The following is a 15,241-nucleotide window of genomic DNA, read 5'->3' as shown; positions in this document are numbered from 1 at the left end:
AGGGTTGTAAGAGGATTAAATAAATAAAATTGGTTATAAATCAAAAGAGATAAAGCTTAGATTATAGTGAAAAAGCTGACAGACTGATCAATGCTTGGGACAGTCATTGATGGGAGACTTAAGTGATGATGAAATAATACTCCCAGAACATTACTTGACTGACGGAGACATCGAAACCCAGGGAATCAGGACACATTTTTAGCTGGAAAGGACCTATTTTGACAGGGTAGGAGCAGAACATTGGCAGGACAAACAAGAGATCAATCAGAAATTATGGCGGATTACTAAGGTAATCAATCTGAAGCAAAAGAAAGAACAATTCCCTCTAATTAATTGGGAGCTGCTGATAAGACATCTGTGGCATCAGGGTTTAACCCCGTGGCTGGAGCTGCTTTGTGCTGATCCTAATAAAGAAATTAGCATACCATTAAATCATTTAATAACACTACCAACCGATCCAGGTGAAGAACTGTTTCCTAGGTTGACTCTGACTGTGGTCCCAAGGAAGGTTCGGTGGGAAACAGGTAAATTTTCGTATTTAGTTAAAGAAAAAGAAGACGGGCATAACAGTTGGAAATTTAATCCTTTTAAGGGTTTAAAATACAAAACAGGTGTTACAGCCGGCAAGTTATTGGTCTGGATCAGGACAGCCCCTGAGGGACTACCAGAACACCATAGAAACACCTCACATAGCGTTTGTCAGGGTTACATGGGTAACTCTCAAGGTCAAGGTCGGGAAAGTACCCCGCTAGACTTAGTACTAAGAAAATATCCAGGAAAATGCATTAAGGCCAACCAATGTATGAAAAAGTGGCACAAAAGGTCACATGGGGGCAGGCAATGGCCTTTGAAGGGATCATTTGATCCGGTGATGTGTGAAGCAGTTGCGGTAGAAATACAGAAAAAAGAAATTAAAGATCAGCAGAAGAACGTAAATAACAACAAAAAACGCACTGAAGAAAAAGAAGTTTTGGCCTTGTTCAAGCAGGAAGCACAGAGGCTACAGCAGAAAAGAGAAAAAATGACAGAGGAAAGATCCAAAGACACTAAAGCCAGTGCACCGAGCTGGGAAGCAGAGCCACCCCCATATAAACGTCATGATATGGGAAAGACAGCTGGACAATTTGTATTAGGAACTCGTGAAGAGGACCAAGGCATGGATGTGGAGGGCAAATTCACACTGACACTAAAAGCTCGAGAGCCACAAGGAGACAGGTCCTCAGTCTGTCAAATGGATCATACAAGGTCTCCAAGTCCGAAAGTAAGTGGTCGCTCACCACGACCAGCAGGGGGGGCCACAAATAACAGTGACACGGAGGCAGACGAGGATAAAGAGAGAGACCTGAAGTCTCCGCCTGCACATCGAGGTCCACTGAAAACCGTCCCCTCCCACCATAAGTCAGCCGACTGGACCTTCACAGGCTATAGAGGCTCCGAAGAGTGGCACAAGAGCTTCTGTGACACACTGGATCTGGCCAGAAGAGATAATGAAGAACTAGCTGAGCAACTTCGGCTAGCGAAGGAAAGAATACAAAGACATAGGGACGCCGAGGAAAGAAGAATATTACAACAATCGACGCCCAATCAAGGGAATCACATTATAGAGAAGGAAGTACCCTGAGGTCTTGGATCCCTCTAAATTGGATGATGAGGAGTGGACACCTGAAGAGTGCCCAAAGAAGTTCCTGCACCGATTCCAGAAGAGATGGGCGGAGGAAACAGGAAATGCATGGAACCATTCTCCAGCAACTGAAATCCTGTTTAAAATAACTGTAAAAAAAGGCTCTACCAGATGAGGTTCAGAAAGCCCTAGATGGAGTCGTGGGACTATCAAAAATGAATTGGGCTTTATACTCTGAGCATATTTGTCACCATCTTGAAATCTACAAGAAAGAAAAACAAAAAGAAGAAGATGCAGCAAAATCCCTGACGAAAAAATTGGTGCAGATGCAGTTGGGAGAGCTAACCAAAGTCAAGAAAGAAAAAACAAAGACCCAGGCACCAATGATGACCCCTGTTCCTTCTGAGCCAGCAAGCACGGGCCTTACGGCAAACACTGCTGCCACCATACAGGCACCTGTGGTAACAGCCACACAGAGCCCCCAAGGAGCAGCAGGAAGCACTCCTACAGGAGAAGTCTCAGCACCAGTGGAGCATCACTATCACTACCATAGCACTGGCACACCCGGAAATGGACCCACCTACAGTCATGGGTGGAGAGGAGAGTCACGGAACTTTCAAGGTCAAAGAGGAGGGTGGCGAAGAGGATCTCGCCAACCTTAATTTGGAAGCAGATTCCAAAACTCAGCTCCCAGGAACAGTCAAGCGGGACCGCCTATGGGATCAACACCCCCAATAGGGGATCAACCCTCTAATGAGTGTTGGAGCTGTGGACAACCTGGACATCGAATGAGAAATTGTCCGGCCCGACCTTGGGTTGGACCCTCTGCCTATTGGCAATAGGGGGGCCTAGAGAAGACAGAGGGGGAAACGGTGGCATTGGCTATTTCGATGATACCTAAGGAAGAGCCAACCGTCACCGTTAATATACAAAACAGAGATTTCCCTTTCATGGTGGATACAGGGGCAACATACTCTTGCATAGGGAAAATGGGCGCTCATCTCCCCCTCTCTGGGTCTGTAATTAAGACCATCGGCTTCTCTGGGAAAACTCAAATAATACCTTTTACACGCCCACTTCCTGTAACGATTGCAGGAAAAACAATTGAAGCACCCCTGTTATACTCACAAAATACACCTGTGAATTTGCTGGGAAGAGACATTTTATGTAAGCTACAAACCCAGATAGTGTGCACCCATCAAGGACTGCAAATACACTTTCCTGATGAAGCACTCGCCAACATTATGGTGCTTATGGACATGGAAAACAAGGTCCAACCTGTGCAACCCATGGTATACTGGCTGAAGTTACAACCAGAAAATTCAAATCTCCAATTGGAATGGGAAAAATGGAAGCCCTGGGCAGAACAACACTATGAAGCAGTATATACACGTAGTTTACCTTTACATGTCACCCTGATGTTCGATGCCAAACAAGAACAGACTGACTATGCATGCTGCTGGGATGCATTGATGAATCAACGGCTGTTTCACATAACCACCACAGAAATTTATTTAGGCCCCCAAGGGGCCGCAGCTTCTGTCAAGCTAACTTCGGCTGAACAACAATGGTATCAAGTGCCGAATGCCACGCCTCATGTGACCCTTTTAGTCTCAGAAAAGTACGAATCCCATGACCTAGGTCCAATGGTAAAGACAGCCTCAGAAGTTGAAGAATGGCAAAACATGGAAAGTCCACAAGTACATCTGTCAAAAGACCAGCAGTTTATACAAATTAATTTAAAAGTAAATGATGAGGCTATAGCTCAAAAAGTGGAGCTCAATCCTAGATCAGAGGGACAGATGGTGTTATCGGCCCAACAAGAGAAATTGTTAGAGCAAATACCACCAGTGGTGTGGTCCAAAAGCAAAACAGATGTAGGACTAGTAAAAACAGCCTTACCAGTAAAAATAAAAGTAAAACCGGGAGCAAAACTGCCTCACCAAAGGCAGTATCCATTAAAACCTCAGGCTATTGAAGGCATAAAACCAGTAATTAAGGGACTAATGGCAGCTGGAGTTTTAATAAAAACTGCAAGCCCATGCAATACTCCTATCTACCCTATCCCTAAAAACAATACCAAAGAGTATCGGCTGGTACATGATCTGCGTCCTATCAATGCAATAATAGAAATGGATGCACCTATAGTACCTGATCCGCATACTATACTATCAAGCATCCCTGCTGGAGCAAAATGGTACACAGTAATCGATCTGTGTTCAGCCTATTTCAGTGTGCCTGTGCACCCAGACTCACAACATTTGTTTGCATTCACATTTCTGGGACAACAGCTAACGTATACACGGCTACCTCAGGGACTGAACCTGTCCCCAGCCATCTTTAACAAAGTCCTGGCTGAAGATTTACAACACCTTGACATACCCAGTACATTGGTGCAATATATGGATGATCTCCTTATTGCATCAGAGACTCAAAAACAGTGTGAAAAAGATTCATTAATTGTATTGCATGCATTGGCAGATGGAGGTCATAAAGTAAGTAAGGACAAATTGCAGTTCTGCAAACAACAAGTAGAATACTTGGGAAGACAGTTGTGTGGGACCACGCGATGTATAGCCCCAAGCCAAGTGGAGGCTATAATCAAGGCTCCCAAACCCCAAACAGTGGGACAGATGCTTTCATTCCTTGGGATGGCAGGGTACAGTCGGCCGTGGATTTGTGATTATGCTATAAAAACTGCACCTTTGCGTGCCATGATTAGAGCAGTGGGGCAAACAAGCAATGCAGCTCTCCTCGTCTGGACAGATGAGGCAACGGGAGCTTTTGAGGCCCTAAAAACAGACATGCAATCTGCTCCCGCGTTAGGTAACCCAGATTATGGGAAACCTTTCCATTTGTATGTTACTGAAAAAGCTGGATATGCTTGTGCTGTACTAATGCAGGAAACAAATGAAGGAAAACAACCATTGGCCTATTATAGTACAAAGCTTGACAACATTGAAACAGGATTGCCACCATGCTATCAGGGTCTAGCAGCAGCTGCCTTTGCATTTCAAAAAGCATCATCCATAATCATGGGACATGCAGTAACGTTGTACACGTCGCATCAGTTACATGCCCTGCTAACCAGTCAACGTTTTGTCTTAACACAAGCTAGACGCACTGGATATGAAGTTGTGTTGTCCGCCCCAGAAATAACAATACAACGTTGTCACACGGTGAATCCTGCCACCAAATTGACCACACCGTTAGATGGTACTCCACATAACTGTGTGGCAGAGACAGAGAAATTTTTGAGAGCCAGAGAACATTTGTATAATCACGCCATAGATGCAGATCTAACCCTGTTCGTGGATGGCTCATGCTTTCGGGATGCCGCGGGATTGCATGCGGGTATGGGGATAGTTAAACTAAACACGGATGGCGAGACCTTTGAATTACTGGAGTCCCAAGGAATTGATCAGCCGTGTTCAGCCCAACTGGCAGAAATCAAAGCCTTAACTATGGCTTGCCAGATAGCTAAAGATCAACGTGTTAATATCTACACAGACTCAGCCTACGCTTATGGTGTATGTCATGTACATGCAAACATTTGGAAACAAAGGGGATTCCTGAGAGCAGACGGCACCTCTGTCACTCATGGAGAAGCGATTTCCCAACTGTTACAAGCTCTCCAATTACCGTCTGAGGTAGCCATCATTAAATGTGCAGGTCATCAAAAGAATAATAACATCATAGCTCAAGGTAACAACTTAGCAGATGACGCAGCTCGCAAAGGAGCACAAGGAGAAAATATGTTTCCCCTGCTAACCATCCAAGATTGTGCCCCACTGGTTTCACTTGACACACTGATAGTGGCTCAAAGTAGGGCCAGTGGAGAAGAAAAACGAATGTGGGTTAAACGAGGCGCTATTGAGACACGCAGTCAGGGGCCAGCGGACAAGCTGTGGCGCAGTAGTCATGGACATTTTGTGTTACCCACCAATTTATTACGACATGCAATCATTTGGGCCCACGGACCCGATCATTGTTCGCGAGTCCAAATTATGAACAAACTAAAAGCTGTCTGGTGGTCACCATATATGGCAGCTACAGTGGACCGTTTGTTGAATGAGTGTGAGGTATGTGCACAGTACAATGTCCGGAAATCATTCACAGCCCCTTTAGCCCACATTCCGGTCCCTGATGGGCCATTCAGACATCTTATGATGGATTTCATAGACATGGGAGCTGAAAACCGAGTTAAACGAATGAGATATGTTTTGGTAGTGATATGCAGATTCAGCCGATGGATTGAGGCAGTAGCCTCTGCAAATCAAGACCATAAAACGGTAGCCAAATTTCTGTGCCGAGATGTCTTTCCAAGATTTGGCATTCCAGATACTATCTCATCTGACAACGGTAGGGCTTTTGTAGCCAAGGTTACACAAGAAACATTCAAACAATTGGGTATCAAACAGAAGTTTGGGTGTGTTTATCACCCTCAATCAAATGGGGCGGTGGAACGGGCTAATGGCATTTTAAAGAACAAACTAGCAAAAATCATAGCAGACAGCAATGGCAAACTAACCTGGCTGGATGCGTTGCCGCTTGCTTTATTGTCAATGCGCTCACAAACTAACCGACTAATCCATTTGACACCATTTGAAGCTTTTACAGGTCGGCCGATGCCTATTCCATACCTGAGAGGACCCTACGAAGGACCATCGCTGGAGCAGCTACAAGACGAATGGCATAATTATCTGAGACAGTTAACCCAAATACACAAAACTATCTTTTTGCAGGTCAAAGGTGCTACAGAAGACAGAGAAGCAGAGATTCCACTCGAAAATCAGAGCATCCAGCCTGGTGATCTGGTTTACGTCAAAGTGTTCAAAAAGAAGTGGGACAGGCCCCGCCGAGAAGGTCCTTTTAAAGTTATTCTTGCCTCACGTACAGCAGTCAAAGTAGACGGTAAGGACACTTGGTTTCATTTAAACCACTGCTGTAGGGTTGGTGGCCCAGTGCCCCTGCGGCCTCGGCAAGCTCGTCTTGGCAGAGCCGCCGGGCCAAGGGGGGAAGCAAGAGAAGCCAGAGACCCTACAGCAGCACCGAGGGATGGCCACGCCTCCCTGCAGCCAGAAGAAGCACCGATGGAAGGCCACGCCTCCCTGCAGCCAGGCGAACACCGGCCAAGGCGCTCACAGAGACTGATTGAACAAAGACGACGCACAGCTTCAGAGAGTAGTGGATCCCTGCCAGATAGAGCAGCGACAGACTCAGATGCAGACTCAGAAACAACTGGAGACGCAGGCCAACAGACAGACAGAAATACAGACCGACAGACAGGCCACAGGAGACATCAGACTCGGACAGCAACTTAGTAGATTTACCGACAGAAGAACCACAGGAAGTACAACCCAGACAAAGCACAGATACACCACACATCCCTAGTGACAGCTCATCTAGTGACGGCTCACTCAGTAGCACATCTAGTAGCACATCTCAACAGTCACCAGAGCAATGATTAAGGAATTATTCAAGGGATTGACAATACTACTGGTGGTTAGTATGGGAGAACATAGACGTCCAAAACATACAACGGACTGTGCCGTGGCCATGGCCGCAATAGCAGCTAAACAAGGCATTCTAAACACAGGAAAAACATATAATTTGGTATACATTAAATCAAAAGCCTACAAGAACATAGGAATACAGGGAAAGCTGGGGGATTACATATTAGGCGAAGCCATTAGCATCAAATGTGAAGAGGAGGGAACACTCAACATAGAGGTAATTTGTGATAAAGGAGGATGCAGGGAAACCAAGCAAGACGTAACTGTTACAGTACATGAAGCCACAAAATGGGTAAAAATCAAACCAAGGAAAAAGAGGACAATTAGAAGCCTAGAAATAAGCAGTCACTTAGGGAGATGGGATCCCAGTATAGACCTAGCCCGCACACAAGGGCTGAAGACCAATTTATTTTACCAATGGTTGAAATTTTCGGCTAGGCAGATCAGTGAAAAGCCTTGCATAGCCTGTCACCGGAAAGGTGTGATACCTCAGGCTAAACCCCTACCTGATATCAACAACTGTTATAGGAGCCCCCAACATAACTCAGACCAAGCAGAATGCTATACACAATGTGTTATGAAAATGGCAGTAGGTGATGAAAAATATGCTGCCGACAGTAAACTTTGTCCAGTGCCTCTAAGTACAGAAGGAACCGTTCCACCTATGATTAAAATAGAGAAAGGGATGATACACCCATTCTGTATAGCTAAAGGCTTAGTAACACAATACATAAGCGATTGGCAGGTAGGGACGACCCAGTCAAAACACCACATACAGTGTATGCAAAAGCAGCAAGAATACAAACCGGCCAAAACAGCATGGAACATTACCGTCTGTCACACCCTGCCAGCAGCAGGCATACAGTGTGAACAAATAGTACCGGCCACAGGGGGGTCTGTAATTGGACTGAATCTCACCCATGCTTCATGGGTATCTACTCCAAATTTAGCTAAGGGAACGGTACCCTTAGCTGACATCTTTTGGATATGCGGACAAAGAAGGAAACTCCTGTCATCGCTGTCCCCTAATTGGAAAGGCCTTTGTGCTCCTGTGATGCTCACAGGAGCAATAACAGTAATTGAAATGCCAAATGCAATACAGCCCATGCCACAGAAACTTCGTAAGAAAAGAGGAATAATGATGTTTAAAACAGACTACAACATCACAGTAAGAAACGGGATACCAGAAGGGATACCCCGACAGTTAGAAGCCATAGACAGTAGCAGAGTTAAAGCAGATGAAGACGCGGATAAATGGGGATGGGCATTGGCGCTGTTCGGGGTTACTCCAAAAATCCGTTCTAGGTTCCAGGAGGTGCAGTGGATTAATTACTTGTGGTATAATCAGCAAAGATACCTGAACTGGACATTGGCAGCAGTAGGAGCCTTAACCGAACAACTGCACGCCACCTCGCTAATGACAATGCAAAATAGATTAGCTATCGAGATGATGATGGCTGATGAACAAGGAGTTTGTATTATGATCAAAGCCACCGAATGTTGCACAGCTATTCCCATGCGTACAGGGGAAGACGGAAATTTGACAGAGCTCTTAATCACACTTGAAGAGATGCAACAGGAACTGTTAAGTAACTCCATAGGAGGGAGAAATGAAACTGACGATTCTGGATACATTGTAGGGAATGGAATGAATATTGGCCCACTATTCTCACTGTTTGGGACTCTAAGGAGAGGGTGGATATCATGGAAAGACTGGTTATACCAGATAGGTGTAGTCTTGGCACTAACAGGGGTGGCGGTCTTGCTGGTAATATGTTGTGGTATTCCCTTGATAAAATTTCTGGTCAATAAATTGATTTCATCCACAGTAGGACAGCTCCCACTGTTAGCCATCCGAGCCCTAGAAGAAAGCACAAATGAAACAGACAGAGAACCAGAATATATGGAAATTGATGAAATACCAATTATCCTCCCCGACAGCCCCCAGCTCCCTAATATTGTGGCGTATACCCCAGATAGGGAGGACTGGGATGGACCGTGCTTGGTGATATTGTAGACGAGGAAGAAGACATGCACGCACATTTACATTCACACACATGCACCCACAAAAATGAGGGATAGGATAGACAATATCTGAAAGAATGACATGGAGCTGTAATAATGAACGTATATGTATATTACTAGGACACAGGAGTATGGCTGAGAGACCAGACTCCCCTGATCAGGGACCTATGCCTGATCTGCCTCTATCAAGTCTGATTGGACTCTCAGAACTGTTTGGAGAAGAGGATATACAGGAGGGATGGTCGAGACATGATTGGTCGCCACAGCCGCCTTCCATCCAGCAGCTAAACCAGTTGGCAACAGAAGGATCTTCATCGTTCCAGCACCTGGCGATGACGGCTTCACAGAATCTGCCTGCAGCAAGAGTCGGCCCGAGGACTCCACCATCACCTGAAGGACCCTTTGGACTCAGGAACACACCCCTTCCGCAGATGCCATGGAGACAGTCACATGTGCCAGTGGCAACGATACCCTCCAGGGGAGGCAGCCAAGGTCGGCCATATGCAGCAACCGCCCGAGTGCATCCTAGACCCAATTCACTGCTAGGACCTGTCCCCAGCTTTCCACCCCCAAGGCAGGAGAGATATTCTGATCAGCCCAGTACCTCTGGAGGAGGATCAGCAGGGGTGGACCTTAGTCGAACTCACCCACCAGGACAGAGGGGAGCTTTATACAGGCTGCTAAATGCCCAGAGTGTCCCAACCACTTGCCTGTGCGACATCAACAATACTCCCCCCACACACGAAATGCCTTCCCCCTTGTACTTCCTGTCCCCTGGACTGCACAACCTTAATCTGGTCATGGTCACCCCACAGGACATGGCAATCTTGGTTCGAGAGCTTCGTCTTCCACAAGAGTCTGTTCCAAAAACCTTGGAGCAGCTCCTGCCCCTCACAAATCACATTCCCCATGAGCTATTTGAGGAAATCATGCCACAAGTAAGTCAGACAGCTGCATACCTGTTAAGGATACACCGTGACAATGCCAACATCTCTTGTGCTCAGGAGGGCCTCCATACTCAACTGTGTGGTCTTCAGTCTAGTATGGACATGCTAGCCAGCATGATGGAGCATATGGAGAGGGAACATCTAGGGCTGGCCACCACCACCCTGAATGTGGGCAAGAATTCTCTGGGGGCCCTGTACAACCTGGCCAAGCAGCACAAGGAGCTGGAAAGATCCATCAGAGAACTGCACGACTGTCTGAAAGCCAGAATTCCTGATCCTTCCCCCACTACCCCTGAAAGGCCAACCTCCCCATATTCCCCAACTTCTCCCAAAACTTCAGACGCTGAGTAAATGCTGAGGAGCGCGGACTGACGTAATGGCACTGAAAACGGACGATGATCTTGGTTCTTGAGTTTGAATTGCGGACTGGTTTCAGAAATCTGAGTGTAAATAAAAACAAAGAAGGATATATGTTAGTAACGAAGGTTGGGTAAATGTCTGTCCTTACCATCATCTGCGTAACACAGATAAAGCTAAATGCGTACACATAGATATCACATTGCAAAGTTATAAAAAGGGGACCCTTACACGGCGTGTTTGGAGATTTAGTAGTAAAGATGCACCATAGGGACCCCTTTTTCTTAAATTATAGCATGCCTCAAGAGACATGCATCGCCTAAATTTGGCGTCTGGCCAAAAAAGGGCATTAGAAAACAAGCTGAAAAAGAAGAAAAACAAAGTGGAAAATGTTGAGAAATGGCCTATAATGAAAACCATTATATGATTGACTAAGGCAAATGACTTAACGACGGATATGAAGGGAAACCATTTATTGTGTTTATCATTTAACTAGACATAGCTGCGCTAACCTTAGAATAGTTTCTTGATTGGTTGACTAAATAGTGGTAACGTAGGGGTTATTTGATGCATTTAAGTAATAAATGTGTGACGCTTTAACAAAATAATATGTAGAACCAAGTATAATGGGTTGGAGCCTCTGGTTGAGTGAGTCAATAGATGCCAGAAGATGATTGGTTGCACTGATGTCAATGTAAAGCCTTTACTTTGCCATGATTAAGAAGTTGCTGTAACTTGTTTTATGTGGCCATTTTAAGTGCCTTGAATTACACCAAAACTCAATGTTTGAATGTCACCTTGCGTTGATATAATCCAGCTAATTGATCACCTTGTGCCTTAGTATGTAGGTTCACCTGCACTTCAATATATTTACCGTGTGAAGTATCACTGATATTCATATCCGCACCAGAGTTATCAGTAATTCGAGTGATGTGTTTTTCTTTTTTATTGCAATGCACAAATGAGGATGTCTTGTCGGTAAACAACCCAAGAGTATAACTGATGTAATGGGACTCTTTCGAGTCCCAGAGGAGGGACTGTAGAAGAATTTTTAGGTCCTTATTTGAACTATGATGAACTATCAAGTGTCCTGATCCGAACTGTATGTCCTCTGGTTGAACTAGCAGGTGTTCAACCCAAAAAAGGGCTTTATTAGTCATTCAGTCTGTCAGGGGCTTTCCAAGGCCTTTTAGGTGCTTTCCCGCAGGCCACGTGCAGGGGCCTCAGGCCAGCTGCACCTGTGGCTGAGGCCACGTGCGGGGGGGGCCTCAGGCCAGCTGCACCTGTGGCTGAGGCCACGTGCGGGGGGGGCCTCAGGCCAGCTGCACCTGTGGCTGAAGGTCTTTTAAAAAAATCAGTTGTAAATCCTTCACGTTTTAATAGGAGCGTTTGTCACATTGAAATAATGGCCTAACACCTGCTTAGGGTTCACTAGAGGACGCTTCCAATAGAAAACCATGTCTTGGGAATGAAATAAATAAAAAAGTCGAAGGAGGAGCGATGCCCGCGGGTCTCCAATAAATAGATGAGCGCGGTTGTCATATTCAGTCTCTCTAGAGGACTCAGTTTGTCTAAGCTCTGTGTCGAAGGCTTAAATAAACTTAAAAACTCTGTGCATTTTATCTTGCTTAAGGCTGAATTATTCTAAAGTGTTGTGTCCTTTTCTAGCATATCACTTGCAATTAGTTTGTGTTATCTAAAAGACGACATCCTGAGAAGACTAAAGACGAGCCACGTCACCTCCTTTAAGGATCTATTGGCCCTTTCCACCAATCCCTGGGATGCCAGATGGTAAACTGCTCCAAACTGATGCTCAATCCCAAAAAATCTCTCCACGTCCGCCAACATCCCAATAGTGAAATGGGTGCCATTATCCCATCTTATTGTAGTAGGCACACCATACCTAGGGATCAAATCTCTAGACAGCCAGTCCACCACCTCCTTCGCCTGTTCAGTTTTGGTAGGTATGGCCTTAATCCATCTCGAAAAAGTATCCACACAAACCAAAATATAGTGATAGCCTTTCACTCTATGGTCTGCTCCCATGTCAGTGAAATCTATTCCTTCCATGGTCTGGCCGGTACCAGGAAACTGCCCAAACCTGCTTTAAGCGCACGCTTAGGGTTGTACATTTTACAAACATAATATACACTCATCCCTCATGTAAGGATGCCACCATCATCGTTCCAACAAGGTCTGAATACGTTGCACACCACAATGATTCCTTGCATGAGCTTCTCCGCACAAGTCCATCAACAGCCCCAATGGGGCTACTAATCGGCCGTCATGGCTCCTACACAAGCCGTCTTCCCCTTTCTTGGCACCCTTATCGAGCCAACCCTGTTTTTCTGAAGGAGCTGCATCCTCCTGTCTTTTCTGTACATTATATACATCCAAGTGCTCCCTAAGAAATGACAGCAACTTGGTTTCAAAACAGTCCACCCCATTAGACGAACTGTCTTCCTGATTATGTTCAACCACAACCCACTCCGTCTCATCAAGTGCCCGAACCTAAGCCCAAGTGGCCACCATCTGATATCCTCCTGCCTTCTTCGCCGCAACATCAGCCACTTCATTACCCCGTGCAATCCCAGAATCTTCTTCTGGTGTCCTGCACACTTCAAAATGGCCACCTGTTTAGGTTTTGTCAATGACTGATACAGTTCCAGTAACAATTCAAGATGCTTAACAGGATTACCTCCTGAGGTAGCGAAGCCTTCCATCCATCCATCCATTCATCCATTTTCTTCCGCTTTATCTGGAGTCGGGTCGTGGGGGCAGCAGCTCAAGCAAAGCCACCCAGACCTCCTGATCCACACACACCTCCCCCAGCTCCTCTGGGGGAACCTCGAGGTGTTCCCAAGCCAGCCGAGAGACATAGTCCCTCCAGTGTGTCCTGGGTCATCCTCGGGGCCTCCTCCCGATGGGACGTGCCCGGAACACCTCTCCAGTGAGGTGTCCAGGGGGCATCCAGAAAAGATGCCTGAGCCACCTCAGCTGGCTCCTTTCAATGTGGAGGAGCAGCGGCTCGACTCCGAGCTCCTCCCGAGTGACTGAGCTCCTCACCCTATCTCTAAGGGAGCGCCTAGCCACCCTGTGGAGGAAACTCATCTCGGGCGCTTGTACTCACGATCTCGTTCTTTCGGTCATGAGCCAAATCTCATAACCATAGGTGAGGGTCGGAACGTAGATCGATCAGTAAATCGACAGCTTTGCCCCCCTACTCAGCTCTCTCTTCACCACGATGGTCCAATACAGCGACCGCATCACTGCAGACGCTGCACCGATCTGTCTGTGGATCTCACGCTACATCCATCCCTCGATCGTGAACAAGACCCGGAGGTACTTAAACTCCTCCACTTGAGGCAAGGACGCTCCACCGACCTGAAGAGGGCAAGGCACCTTTTTCCGGTCGAGAACCATGGCCTCAGATTTGGAGGTGCTGATTTTCATCCCGGATGCTTCACACTTGGCTGCAAACCACCCTAGTGCATGCTGAAGGTCCTGATTTGAGGAAGCCAACAGAAGCACATCATCTGCAAACAGCAGAAATGAGATTCTGTGATTCCCAAACCAGACCCCCTCTACACCCTGGCTGCTCCTAGAAAGTCTGCCCATAAAGATAATGAACAGAACCGTTGACAAAGGGCAGGGTCTGCCAGTCCAGAGGCACTGTCCCCGATTGCCCTGCGATGTTGCAGAGGCGTGTCAACCAAGACAGTCCAACAACATCCAGAGACTTAAGGTACTCAGGATGGATTTCATCCAGCCTAGGAGCTTTACCACCGAGGATCTTTCTAACCACCTCGTTGACTTCTGCATGGGTGATGATGAGTCCGCCTCTGAGTCCCAAGTCTCTGCTTCCACTTCGGAAGACGTGACGATGGGATTAAGGAGATCCTTGAAGTATTCCTTCCACTGCCCGACAACATCCCCAGTCAGGGTCAACAGCTCCCCGCCCGCACCATATACAGTGCCTGTGGAGAGCTGCTTCTGCCTCCTGAGGCGTCGGACGGTTTGTCAGAATTTCTTCGAGGCTGACCGATAGTCCTCCTCCTTGGACTCCCAGAACTCTTCCCAGACCTGAGTTTTTGCCTCTGCGACCACACGGGCTGCAGCATGCTTGGCCTGCCGGTACCTTTCAGCTGCCTCCGGGGTCCCAGTTACCAGCAAAGACAAGTAGGACTCCTTCTTCAGCTTGACGGCATCCCTTACTTCCGGCATCCACCACCGGGTTTGGGGATTGCCGCCGCAACAGGCACCAGAGACCTTGTGACCACAGCTACGAGTGGCCGCATCAACAATGGAGGTGGAGAACATGGTCCACTTGGACTCCATATCTCCAACTTCCCACGGGATCTGGGAGATGCTCTCCCAGAGGTGGGAGTTGAAGACCTCGCTGACACAGGGTTCTGCCAGTCATTCCCAGCAGACCCTCACGATACGTTTGGGCCTGCCATGTCTGACAGGCTTCCTCCCCTCCCATCGGATCCAACTCACCACCAGGTGGTGATCGGTCGACAGCTCAGCCCCTCTCTTCACCCGAGTGTCCGAGATACATGGCCAAAGGTCAGATGATATGACTATAAAGTCGATCATCGACCTCCGGCTCAGGGTGTCCTGGTGCCACGTGCACTTATGGACATCCTTGTGCTCGAACATGGTGTTCGTGATGGACAAACTGTGGCTAGCACAGAAGTCCAACAACTGAAGACCACTCGGGTTCAGATCGGGGAGGCCGTGCTTCCCGATCACCCCCCTCCAGGTCTCACTGT

Source organism: Thalassophryne amazonica, chromosome 6 (assembly GCF_902500255.1).
Source record: "Thalassophryne amazonica chromosome 6, fThaAma1.1, whole genome shotgun sequence".
Taxonomy (NCBI): Eukaryota; Metazoa; Chordata; class Actinopteri; order Batrachoidiformes; family Batrachoididae; genus Thalassophryne; species Thalassophryne amazonica.
This window is presented reverse-complemented; position numbering follows the sequence as displayed.